The following is a 14,315-nucleotide window of genomic DNA, read 5'->3' as shown; positions in this document are numbered from 1 at the left end:
TTACCGATTCCCCTGGAAGCTGGAAATCACTATAGTAGGCACCACTGCTCCAATGATTTCCCCTTACTTCCAGTCCCTGCACTGAGAAGCTGCACTCCTACTTACTGAACACAGGAGATCAGCTGCTCAGTATGGGAACCATTCAGAGAATGCTTTGCATTTTCTGCATGAATGCAAAACTTTATCTGATTGGACAAGGCGGAGGGGTAGGGAAGTGACATCATGCCCTCCACCTCGTCCAGTCAGAGAATGCTTTCTATTCAATCAGAAAATGCTAAAGAATTCTCTGAGTGACTCCCATGCTGAGAGGATAACCTCCTGTGTTCACAATGCATTAGGCAGGCCACTCGGTGTGGGACTCCGAAGCAAGTGGAGATCACTAGAGTAGCAGTGTCTACTACAGTGATTTCCAGTAGATATACAGTGACTTCAAAAAGTATTCATACCCCTTGAAATTTTCCACATTTTGTCATGTTACAATCAAAAACTTAAATGTATTTTATTGGGATTTCATGTGATAGGCCAACACAAAGTGGCACATAATTGTGAAGTGGAAGGAAAATGATAAATGGTTTTCAATTTTTTTTTCAAATGAATATCCAAAAAGTGTGGCGTGCATTTGTATTCAGCCCCCTTTACTCTGATAGCCCTAACCAAAATCTAGTGGAACCAACTGCCTTCAGAAGTCACCTAATTAGTAAATAGAGTCCACCTGTGTGTAATTTAATCTCAGTATAAATACAGCTGTTCTGTGGACCCCTCAGAAGTTTGTTAGAGAACCTTAGTGAACAAACAGCCTCATGAAGGCCAAGGAACACACCAGACAGGTCAGGGATAAAGTTGTGGAGAAGTTTAAAGCAGGGTTATGTTATAACAAAATATCCCAAGCTTTGAACATATCACAGAGCACTGTTCAATCCATCATCTGAAAATGGAAAGAGTATGGCACAACTGCAAACCTACCAAGACATGGCCGTCCACTTAAACTGACAGGCCGGGCAAGGAGAGCATTAATCAGAAAAACCACCAAGAGGTCCATGGTAACTCTGGAGGAGCTGCAGAGATCCACAGTTTAGGTGAGAGAATCTGTCTACAGGACATCTATTAGACGTGCACAAATCTGGCCATTATAGAAGAGTGGCAAGAAGAAAAGCATTGTTAAAAGAAAGTCATAAGAAGTCCCGTTTGCAGTTTGCGAAAAGCCATGTGGGAGACACAGAAAACATGTGGAAGAAGGTGCTCTGGTCATGTGAGACCAAAATTTTACTTTTTTCCCTAAAAGCAAAATGCTATGTGTAACAGAAAACTAACACTGCACAACACCCTAAACACACCATGCCCACCGTGAAACATGGTGGTGACAGCATCATGTTGTGGGGATGCTTTTCTTTAGCAGGGACAGGGAAGCTTCTCAGAGTTGATGGGAAGATGGATGGAGCCAAATACAGGGCAATCTTAAAGGAAAACCTGTTATGCCGTGTACACACGGGGGGACTTTTCGACCGGACTGGTCGGACAATCCGACCGTGTGTGGGCTTCATCGGACCTTCAGCGGACTTTTTCTGTCGAAAATCAGACGGACTTTAGATTTGGAACATGTTTCAAATCTTTCCGACGGACTCGAGTCCGGTCGAAAAATCCGTTCCTCTGTATGGTAGTCCGACGGACCAAAAATGACGCTAGGGCAGCTATTGGCTACTGGCTATGAACTTCCATATTCTAGTCCCTTCATACGTCATCACGTTCATACCAACGGACTTTCGAACAGACTTTAGTCCGTTCATGTGTGGGCAAGTCCGCTCCTCTGAAAGTCCATCGTAACTCTGTTGAAAGTCCGTTGGAAAAACCGTCAGACGTTTGATGCTGAAAAGTCCACCCGTGTGTACACGTCTTTAGAGTCTGCAAAAGACTTGAGACTGGGGCGGAGGTTCACCTTCCAGCAGGACAACTACCCTAAACATACAGCCAGAGCTAGAATGGAATGGTTTAGATCAAAGCATATTCATGTGTTAGGATGTCCCAGACCTAAATCCAATTGAGAATCTGTGGCAAGACTTGAAAATTGCTGTTCACAGACGTTCTCCATCCAACCTGACAGAGCTTTAGCTTTTTTGCAAAGAAGAATGGGCAAAAATGTCACTGGTAGACAAGCTGGTAGAGACATCCCCAAAAAGACTTGCAGCTGTAATTTCAGCGAGGAGGTTCTACAACAGTGGTTCTCAACTCCAGTCCTCGGGACCCACCAACAGGCCAGATTTTAAGTATTACCTTGGGAAGTTGCAGACTAGAATACTGCAATCGCTGAGCAGCAAGTGATATCACCTGTGATGTATTTCAGCTATCTTGCAAACCTGGCCTGTTGGTGGGTCCTGAGGACTGGAGTTGAGAACCACTGTTCTACAAAGTATTGACTCCGGGGGGCTGAATACAAATGCATGTCACACTTTTCACATATTTATTTGTAAAAAAATTATGAAAAACATTTATCATTTTCCTTCCACTTCACAATTATGTGCCACTTTGTGTTGGTCTAATCCCAATAAAATAAATTTACGTTTTTGGTTATAACATGACAAAATTGGGAAAATCTCAAGGGGTATGAATACTTTTTCGAGGCACTGTATCATATGCTTAATCAAAAGAAGTCCGGAATTTGCTGCAAAATTTCACCTTTATTGATCCTTTATATAAAAGTCATCACAGACAGTGCGGGATACAATAAAAGTTGACACGCTAATCACAGCGTGAAACATGTCAACTATCACTGTACCCCGCACTGCCTGTGATGACTTTTATATAAAGGATCAATAAAAGTGAAGTGTTGCAGCAAATTCCGAATTTCTTTGGCTTGTGCATCTGCAGGCGATCTGTGCTAGCACCTTCACCCGGGCTATGCAGTGGATGGATGGCTGATTACTCACCTGGAGCGGCTTTCCCTTTCTTTGTGTCATATACATAGATACATTGATCCAAGCTGGACCATCTATGTATAATATAGCCATACCTGGAATTCTTATTTAAAGCTTAACTCCAGCTTTGCTATCACTTTAATCCCTTGCCGACCGGCTCACGCCGATATACGTCGGTAGAAGGGCACGTACAGGCATATTAACGTACCTGTATATTGCCCTTTAAGATGCGGCATTGTGGGCACGCGCGCGCCACCGCAAGCTCCGGGAGTGTGATCGTGGGTCTCACGGACTCGATGTCTGTGCGGATACCCGCGATGATCTCACGGAGAGGAAGAACGGGGAAAAGCTGATGTAAACAAGCATTTCCCTGTTCTGCCTAGTGCCACTGACACTGATCACAGCTCACTGTAATCGGGAGCGGTGATCAGTGTCGTGTCACACGTAGCCCATCCCCCCACAGTTAGATTCACTCCCTAGGACACACTTAACCCCTACAGCGCCACCTAGTGGTTAACCTCCTCACTGCCAGTCACATTTACAAAGTAATCAGTGCATTTTTAATCACACTGATTGCTGTATAAGTGTGAATGGTCCCAAAATAGCGCCAAAAGTGTCCGATGTGTCCGCCATAATGTCACAGTCATGATAAAAATCGCAGATCGCTGCCATTACTAATAAAAAAATTATTAATAAAAATGCCATAAAACTATCCCCTATTTTGTAGACACTATAACTTTTGCGCAAACCAATCAAAAAAAGCTTATTGCGATTTTTTTTTTACCAAAGATATGTAGAAGAATACGTATCGGCCTAAACTGAGGAAAAAAAATGTTTTTTTATATTTTTTTGGGGGATATTTATTATAGCAAAAAGTAGAAAATATTGAGTTTTTTTCAAAATTGTCTCTATTTTTTTGTTTATAGCGCAAAAAATAAAAACCGCAGAGGTGATCAAATACCTCCAAAAGAAAGCTCTATTTGTGGGAAAAAAAGGACGTTAATTTTGTTTGGGTGCAACGTCGCACGACCGCGCAATTGTCAGTTAAAGCGACGCAGTGCCGAATCGCAAAAAGTGCTCTGCTCTTTGGGCAGCCAAATGGTCCGGCTGAAGTGGTTAGTTTTTTTTTGCCACACTGGTCAAAACAAACTATTTCCTTTACTCATACATGTGTCCGCTGTCAGTACTGTTTAACCACCTCAATACAGGGCACTTTCACCCCCTTCCTGCCCAAGCCATTTTTCAGTTTTCAGCGCTGTCGCACTTTAAATGACAATTGCGCGGTCATGTTACACTGTACCCTAATGAAATTTTTATCATTTTTTCCCCACAAATAGAGCTTTCTTTTGGTGGTATTTGATCACCTCTGCGGTTTTTATTTATTGCGCTATAAACAAAAGAAGAGGGACAATTTTGAAAAAACACAATATTTTTTACTTTTTGCTATAATAAATATCCAATTTTTTTTTTTTTTTTAACAAATTTTTTCCTCAGTTTAGGCCGATACGTATTCTTCTACATATTTTTGGTAAAAAAAAATTGCGCTAAGCGTATATTGATTGGTTTGCGCAAAAGTTATAGCGTCTAAATAGGGGATAGATTTATAGCATTTTTATTATTTATTTATTTTTTACTAGTAATGGCGGCGATCTGCAATTTTTATTGTGACTGCGATATTGCGGCGGACATATCGGACACTTTTGACACATTTTTGGGACCATTCACATTTATACAGCGATCAATGCTATAAAATTGCATTGATTACTGTGTAAATGTGACTGGCAGGGAAGGGGTTAACACTAGGGGGCGCTCGAGGGGTTAATGTATTACCTAAGGAGGTGATTCTAACTGTGGGGGGAGGGGACTGACTGGGGGGGGTGACCGATCGGTGTCCCTATGTACAAGGGACACGCCATCGGTCTCCTCTCCTCTCTGACAGGACGTGGATCTGTGTTTACATGCACAGATCCACGCTCCTGCTCTGTTACCCGGCAATCGCGGGTGCCCGGCGGACATCGCGGCCGCCGGGCACGCGCACCGGGTCCCGAGCGACGCAGCGGGCACGCGCGCGCGCCCCCTAGTGACTCGGAAGGCAAGGACGTCATATGACGTCCTCCCAGAACAATAGAAGCCTCGTCCAGCCGTCATATGACGGTGGGCGGTGGCTTAGCGGTTAACCACTTGACCTTCGGAAGATTTACCCCCTTAATGACCAGGCCATTTTTTTGCGATACGGCACTGCGTTACTTTAACTGACAATTGTACGCTCGTGCAACGCTGCACCTAAACAAAGTTGATGTCCTTTTTTTCCCACAAATAAAGCTTTCTATTGCTGGTATTTTATCACCTCTGCATTTTTTTTATTTTTTGCGCTATAAACAAACAAAAAAAAGACAATATTTAGAAAAAAATAATTTTTTTACTTTCTGCTATAAAACATATCCAATAAAAAAAAAGCGTATATTGATTGGTTTGCGCAAAAGTTATAGTGTCTACAAACTATGGGATTTTTTTAAATTTTTTTTTTACTAGCAATGGCGGCAATCAGCGACTCATAGTGGGACTGCGATATTGCGGTGGACAGTCAGGACACTAACTGACACTTTTGACACTTTTTTAAAGACCAGTGACACTAATACAGTGATCAGTGCTAAAAAAATATGCACTGTCACTGGACTAATGACACTGGTTGGGAAGGGGTTAACATCAGTGATAAATAAAGATTTCAGAAAACAAGTGTCCATGTGTATCAAAAATGATTCCATTAGTATTCCATCAACTGGTTGTGCTATCCACCATTCTCAGTGATAATAACAATCCAAATGAAAATTAAATTGATCTCTTACCAACTTCCGATGATCTCTAAATTATAAAAGATCATTTAACGCATGAGGTAAGAAAATGACCGATGTATGGCCACATCCTCTGTGTGTCTCCCGACCTCCAAGATGGATGATTGGATCCCACAGCTTCAGGCTCAGCATCTTCAGTCAATCAGAAGAAGTCTTGTATTCATTAAAAAAAATACAAGGTTTCCTGTGAATGGCTGAGCATTGCCAGCATCAGTCCAGCTTAATTTTGTTCTAGAAACTGAATGGGAAGTTTCTGTACTGCTGCTGGAACACAGCGCTATATACTATTGAAATTACAAAGAAAAAGAGGGGGGGGGGGTTCCTCAAAAAGAAACTTTGGACTTTGAAGGCACAGCAAACCAGAGGAATATCAAAAAAATATAAACTTTCATTGAAATAAAAAATATATATACATATACACAATGCAAAAAGGACATGACAAAAACATATAAAAATCATATATATCTAATATACATGATGTGAGCCCTAATGCGTCTACGCGTTTCGTTGTCAAAACTTCTTCAGGACACACTCTGGTTTCAATAGTTGCATGAAAGAGAAAAGGTCTCACTATCTTGCAAAGGAATCAACACCAGCCACAAATTATTCAAGAGACGTAAGTTCCCAGCATATCTCATATTCTCATGGTAAAGCCAGGTAAAAGAAAGTAGCCGACTGTGAATAATATATGTATAAATACGGTAGTCCCAGGGGAAGAGGGTAAATCACCATTTAGGATAGAAGGATAGATATATACACAAATGTCCTGCCCATCAAGATAGCTCAGATGGGGGCTTAGATGTGCCCCAAATATAGTCCACAATTGGCAGTTCAAAACGGACTATTATAATCCAAAGTGTGGATATGGTGGTATGACGAAAATCCCCTGGGAGGAAGCAAAAGCGCTACATATACTATGTAGCTGATGGCAAATACAATGTATACAGTGATGACAGCGGGCAAATGTATTAGTAAAAGGAAATGGTTCATTTAGGTCAGCAAGGCCCAAACTTAGGCAGGCCATAGATTATGCAAATTTCTTTGCTTCCACCTTGGATGGAAGGAAAGTAAATTGCTCAATTCCACCATCAGCACAGTCAGTTTTAATGGGGGAATCCCTCCATCAGAGCTATTGTATTCTGTCGGAGGGGGAACACAGGAAGCCTTCTGTCAGGGCTGGGCTCAGCCCTTCCTTCTCAGAGCTGGCTGCTCAGCTGACGGCTAATTGCCAGCTCCTATCTCTCCACAGTTACTCAGCTGTTGATGATATCTTGTTCGTTAGTCCTGCCTACTTAAGCTGTTCAGCCCAGTGGATCTCTGTCTTCGCCTTGGTCAACGTCACAGAGACTATCACCTGCATTCCTTTTCAAAGACTTGCTTTGCTGACATCCCTTCTGACTGCAGATCCTGCTTGCTGTTCCACTACATTGAACCCTGACTTCTGGCTTGGCTGACTATTCATTCCGGTTACTGAACTTTGGCTATGTTTTGACTATGTTTGTTCTTTTTTACTTTTATTATTAAACAAGTGTGATTTAACTGTACTTTTGTCTCGTTCTGATTTCATGGTTTCTGACACCTTCCCTGCTGGCAGAACACAATGATTGGTGTTGCCAGCACTAATCCATCAGGGTAAACCCACAATTCCAAATTGCGAAGTATGAATGAGACCCAAGGGTGTGAATAAGGTTCAAATGGATTGTTACAAATTTACCATGTGTATGGTTACCGCAATACCTTAAGAATGCTTGCACCAAACAGAATAGAAGAATGGATGTTTAGATACTAACCTCCACCAGCAATTACAGTGGTACAACTTTCCTCAGTACCCACGTGGGTAAACAAATTCTATTTAAAATCAAACTCGAGCCAAAAGAAAAACAAGATAAAAAAAAAAAAAAGAAAAAGTAACAAAACAAGCTTTTGCAGCAATATTCAATTTCAATGCCAGTTTCCCACCCCCTTCCCCATATTGTCTGCTGCTGGACCTCATCAGTCTGATGGACAGCATCATTCACCCCACTCTGAGCCCAGGTCATCCTGGACCAGCCCCCAGCCTGTGATTGTATAGTAAAGAGAGAAGCAGGAGAGTTATGAGCTCATCACTCTGCTTTCTCTTCCTATCAGCATGTGTCTTGTCAGCTCATGGTCCAATTGGCTCCTTGTGCTGCGTCCTCCTCTTACGCCCTGTACACACGATCGGACATTGATCGGACATTCCGACCACAAAATCCGCTGGATTTTTTCCGTCGGATTTTGGGCCAAACTTGTCTTGCATACACATGGTCGCACAAAGTTGTCGGAAAATCCGATCGTTCTGAACGCGGTGATGTAAAACACGTACGTTGGGACTATAAATGGGGCAGTAGCCAATAGCTTTCATCTCTTAATTTATTCGGAGCATGCGTGGCACTGTGTGCATCGGATTTGTGTACACACGATCAGAATTTAAACGGCTTTTGTTGTTGGAAAATTTTGTGTGTCAGAAATTCCGATGGAATAAAGTCCGATGGAGCCCACACACGATCGGAATTTCCGACAACACAATCCGATCGCACTTTTTCCATCGGTAAATCCGACCGTGTGTACAGGGCATTACACTTCAGCCCTGCTGTACAAGGACTGCAAGAGGCCAATACCAGCTCAAATTTAGGTACTTACACTGCTCGCATTTAAAAACGACATTTTATGATGTCTTAATAGTTACAAAGCTGCATTAATTTGTGTCTTTTTTTATATCTGCATAGAGTTTGGCTTTAAATAATTTAAAATTTAAAATGAAGAAAATACATCTTGACATCAATCCGACAAAAGCTTTTCACACAACTAATGCAACAGAAGAAAGGCTTTGTGTAAAATGTATATTTGTCTTCTTACAAGTTAGAAACTCTTGCACTTAATGCTGTTATAACTTTAATATTTCAAGGTGTAAATGACAGTTTCTAAAGAAGTGTACTTAGATGCAGAAAATTCAGGTTAAACAATGTACCCAAAGTAAAGCACATACTGTACAGAAAGTAGTGGAATAATTTAACTCCATTATGAGGAGATACCTTAGAAAACTTCAAATATAAAAAACGTAATTAAGTACTAGACACGAGCAAATCGATTTGTGAGCAAAGCTCATATATTTAAGAACTGAAGGCTGTTTATTCTCTTGCATATGTTAATATACATATGCTGACTGGTCCTTGGAGATCTACACAATTCAATAATCAAAGCAATCAGGGTAGCAAGGCTGAAAGGAAATATAATCACCGGAAATGGGTGGATTGGAGGATCCCAGAGGTGTTTTGAGACCCATTAGTAGGCTGTGCTACCCCTATAAGGGGGTGCACCGAGGATGATTGCAGCGGAGCTCTGAAACATATCAGGAAGTACTACCAATAGAAAAGGGTGGATTGAAGGAAGATTCCAACGGAGTTCCGAAGCACATCAGGAGATACCAACCTTGTAAGTGAGCACAGAAGAAGCAGATCCCGGCAGAGCACCAAAACACATTAGGAAGTACTATTCCTGGAAGTGAAGCGATACAAGGAAGAGCCAAATGGAGCTATACAACATATCAGGAAGTACTACCAATAGAAGGTAGTGGATAGAAGGAGGATCCCAGTGGAGCTTTGAAGCACATCAAGAAGTACTACTTGCAGAAGGGAGTGAATAGGAGTATCCCAGTGGAGCTATGAAACATATCAGTAAGTACTAGCCCTGGAAGTGAGGAAGTACTACTGATGGAAGAGGATGGATAGAAAGAGGATCTCAGCACAGCTCAAAATCACAGCAGGAACTAATACGCATGGAAGGACCTGGATAGCAGGAGTATCCCAGTGGAAATCCAAAGCACATGATGCTATACCCCAGAGCTAGTTAGTGAATAGGAGGCAAATCCTAGTTGAGCATCCAAACACATTAGGAATTTATATCCCTAGAAGTGAAGTGATAGGAGGAGGATGGCAGAGGAGCTATAAAACACATCAGGATGTACTACCACCAGAAGTGAGGAAGTACTTCCGATGGAAGGGAATGAATAGAAGGAGGATCCCAGCAGAGCTCAAAAGTAAAGCAAGAAGTGCTATCAATAGAAAAACCTTTCCCAGTGGAACATCTGGATATATAATATGCATAGAAGGAGAAAATCCCGGTGGAGTGCCCAAACACATTACGATGTATCCCTAGAAGTGATAGCAGGAGGATCGCAGAGGGGCTAAAAAACACTTCCGGAAGTACTGCCTCTGGAAGTGGATGGATAGAAAGATGATCCTGGCATAGCTCCAAAACAAATTAGAAACTACTACCCCCGCATGCAGGATCATAGGAGAAAGATCTTACTGGAGCGCCAAACCCCAAAATGAGTGAAGAGAAGGATGACCAGGATGTAGCTTCAAAATACACAAGGAAGGACTATCTGTAGAAGTGAGTAAATAGAAGACTGATTCTGGATGGAATTCTGAAACACTTTAGAAAGTACTACCCCAGAATTGAATGGACAAGAGGAGAATTCTGGTGTAGCACAAAACATCAGGAAGTACACCCCCAGAAGGTAGTGGATAGGAGAATTCTGGTATAGTACGAAACATCGGGAAGTACAACAGCAGAAGGTAGTATATAAAAAATAAATCCAGAAGTACTACATCTGAAGGTATACAAAGAGAACTAGGATACTGGTGCAACTCCAAAAAACACCCAGAATTACTACCTTCCCACCCCCCTCCCCCAAAGTGAAAGGTACATTGGCATTTATAAATCACATGTTTATGGATGCTGATGATTTATATGGCATTAGTCACGTAATGGCACCCCTTCTATTATGCATAAGTCCACTATGACAGCTGCCCATCCAGTGTTTTGTAAGTGTTTTATCCAACTAATTGATATAGTGCACTGTAGAGATGCTCCCTTTGCCTTTTATAAGCATGTGTCAAATCTGCCTCTGTACTAGAAATCTTTGACTCAGCAGATTCACCCAGTGTCACACATTATCTCACTCATCTCATCTTGTTTCTAAAACGACCGCACACCAAATTCCCAATGCAATATACTGTTTATGGTGTCTTCATGTCTCTCTCGGGTTCTGTACTTGTATCATGTGTCATTTTTGATATAAAGGGTTCACTACCACAAATAAAAATAATGGCGTTTTGATTTAATCTGTTGCCATCTGGAACAATGAGAAATACCTGGTATTTTCAGATATGGAGGAGCATTTGACTCCCTTTTCTCCCATGCATCAGCCCTAGTTATTGGTGATTGGCCCAGCACTGTCAGATTGGGACAGGGAGACATTACCTGTGTAAGCTTTGACTAGAAGGACTAAGAGCATATATAGGTCTTGTGTTCTTTCTCTGGGTGGTTATAGAGAAACAATTGGTGAGCAAACAAATGAGGAGCATGTGTCTATTGGGGAGGGGGGATTAAAGCAAACCTGTTGTTTTGTCCTGCATGAGCAAAGTATAGGTTCACCTTAAGGAGTTGAAAAAACTTTTTGTGGCAGGAGTTCTTTAAACCTGGAGCACCAGTTTACTGTTTTTGAACTTTATGAAGCATGTTATGTGACTGTGAAACCTTCATATTTAAAGAATATGTTATCCCAACATTCCATATTCCTGATATGTGTATGTTATACTATTTAATTGTGTTAAAAATATCTTGTTCTCTATGCATGGCTTCCTAAGGCCTCATGCAGACAGGGCATTTGATTTTCTTCTATGAACGCCTTTTACTCCTGCCAGCAAAAAAGCAGCTAAAAGAATATGTTGCCCCAGAATTTCTTATTCATAATGTGTCTTTTGTACCATGTACTTGTGTTAAAATGTTCTTGTTCTCGCTGTATTGCTTCATTTGTGTGAAATACCCAATGATCCTGCCAGTCCCCCTCCTACTGTATTTCAAACTGACCACACTAGCCATGAAAGCACATGCTTCAGAATGTGGACAGTTTTCTGGTTGTTCTGGGAGTACTGCCTGCCTGCCCTCCAATGGCCAAGACTTGTGCTGACACCCCCCCCCCATACAAACACAGCCATTCACTGGGAAGATCAGTGCATTGCAGTTTCTCCTCCTCCACCTCTCTAAACCCCTTATGAAGCTAAGAAAAAGAGACAAAAACAGAAAGACAGGCATTAACTGTACAGTATTTACTGTAGGGCATTAATGGTTTGAATGAATATATATATATATATATATATATATATATATATATATATATATATACACAGTATCTCACAAAAGTGAGCTCACCCATCGCATTTTTGTAAATATTTTATTATATCTTTTCATGTGACAACACTGAAGAAATGATACTTTGCTACAATGTAAAGTAGTGAGTATACAGCTTGTATAACAGTGTGAATTTGCTGTCCCCTCAAAATAACTCAACACACAGTCATTAATGTCTAAACCGCTGGCAACAAAAATGAGAACACACCTGAGTGAAAATATCCAAATTGGGCCCAATTAGTAATTTTCCCTCCCCGTTGTCATGTGACTCGTTAGTGTTAGAAGGTCTCAGGTGTGAATGGGGAGCAGGTGTGTTAAATTTGGTGTTATCGCTCTCACTCTCTCATACTGGTCACTGGAAGTTCAACATGGCACCTTATGGCAAAGAACTCTCTGAGGATCTGAAAAAAAGATGGCCTAGGCTATAAAAAGATTGCCAAGACCCTGAAACTGAGCTGCAGCAAGGTGGCCAAGACCATACAGTGGTTTAACAGGACAGGTTCCACTCAGAAAAGGCCTCACCATGGTCGACCAAAGAAGTTGAGTGCACGTGCAAAGCATCATATCCAGAGGTTGTGTAAGCAGACTAAAGCCGCGTACACACGAGGGGAATGTCCGACAGAAGAAGTCAGATGGAAGCTTTTCATTGTCTATTCTGATCGTGTGTAGGCCTCATCTGACTTTTTTTTGAAAATTCTGACGGACCTAGAAATAGAACATCTTCTAAATATTTATCGGGAAAAACGCTCGTCTGTATGCTGTTCCGACGGACCAAAAACGACGCATGCTCTGAAGCAAGTACGAGACGGAAGCTATTGGCTACTGGCTATTGAACTTCCCTTTTCTAGTCCTGTCGTACGTGCTGTATGTCACCGTGTTCTGGATGGTCAGACTTTGGTCGGACTTTGGGTTGGCTGTGTGTAGGCAAGACCGATTGAATGGCATTCCGTCGGAGTTTATTCCGATGGCAAAACTGGTCATGTGTATGCGGCATAAGGACATAGATTACTGGAACCATGTCTTGTGGTCTGATGAGACCAATATAAACTTATTTGGTTCAGATGGTGTCAAGCGTGTGTGGCGGCAACCAGGTGAGGAGTACAAAGACAAGTGTGTCTAGCCTAAGTCAAGCATTGTGGTGGGAGTGTCATGGTTTGGGGCTGCATGAGTGCTGTCGGCCCTGAGAAGCTATAGTTCATTGAGGGAACCATGAATGCCAACATGTACTGTAACTTACTGAAGCAGAGCATGATCCCCTCCCTTCGGAGACAGGGCCACAGGGCAGTATTCCAACATGATAACCACCCCAAACACACCTCCAAGACGACCACTGCCTTGCTAAAGAAGCTGAGGGTAAAGGTAATGGACTGGCCAAGCATGTCTCCAGACCTAAACCCTATTGAGCACCTGTGGGGCATGCTCAAATGGAAGGTGGAGGAGCGCAAGGTCTCTAACATCCACCAGCTCCGTGATGTCGTCATGGAGGAGTGGAAGAGGACTCCAGTGGCAACCTGTGAAGCTCTCTTGAACTCCATGCCCAAGAGGGTTAAAGCACTACTGGAAAATAATGGTGGCCACACAAAATATTGACACTTTGGGCCCAATTTGGACATTTTCACTTAGGGGTGTACTCACTTTTGTTGCCAGCGGTTTAGACATTAATGGCTGTGTGTTGAGTTATTTTGAGGGGACAACAAATTTACACTGTTATACAAGCTGTACACTCACTACTTTACACTGTAGCAAAGTGTCATTTCTTCAGTGTTGTCACATTAAAAGATATAATAAAAAGTTTACAAAAATGTGAGGGGTGTACTCACTTTTTGAGATACTGTATATATATTTGATATTGGGATTGGAGGTAATGGAGCGGGCCAGTGGTTCTATCGCCAAGGCGAACTAATTTCTATTTTTTAACAGATTTTTTTCTTCTTTTTTTTTTTACAAGGTAAAGGATTACATATACTCTAATGTCTGAGTTGCATACAACATCTAACACACTTTGTTTACAGCGACAGTGGGAAATTTGATATTAATTAACTTTAATTGTGCAAGTATTTGCAGATCAGTTGGTTTTACAAGTTTGCTCTGAATGTTTTTCTTAATGAGGGATGGATTTATAATATGTTGAATATATTTGCAGGCTGCATCATATCATTTATTTGTTTTGGAATTAGACTGGCTGCTTTTAAACTGTGCTTAAGGTGTTACTAAACCCAGGAGCCTGCATTCACTATATCTGGTCTCCAACAGTACACAGAACATGGAAATGAAATTATTTTAGTAAATACAGACTGCTAAATACCTTTTCTGATCAGCAGTATATAGCTGTCTTATG

The 14,315-nt window shown here is 41.6% G+C and overlaps 1 protein-coding gene across 2 annotated transcripts in view; it reads left to right on the top strand.

Annotated features, from left to right (window-relative positions):
- CDH8 (cadherin 8) overlaps positions 1 to 14,315 on the top strand; it is a 655,621-nt gene that overhangs the window by 362,564 nt on the left and 278,742 nt on the right. The window lies entirely within an intron of this gene.

Source organism: Aquarana catesbeiana, linkage group LG11 (assembly GCF_042186555.1).
Source record: "Aquarana catesbeiana isolate 2022-GZ linkage group LG11, ASM4218655v1, whole genome shotgun sequence".
NCBI lineage: Eukaryota > Metazoa > Chordata > Amphibia > Anura > Ranidae > Aquarana > Aquarana catesbeiana.
Note: the sequence above shows the minus strand (reverse complement) of the source record. Positions and strands in the feature narration are given on the sequence as shown.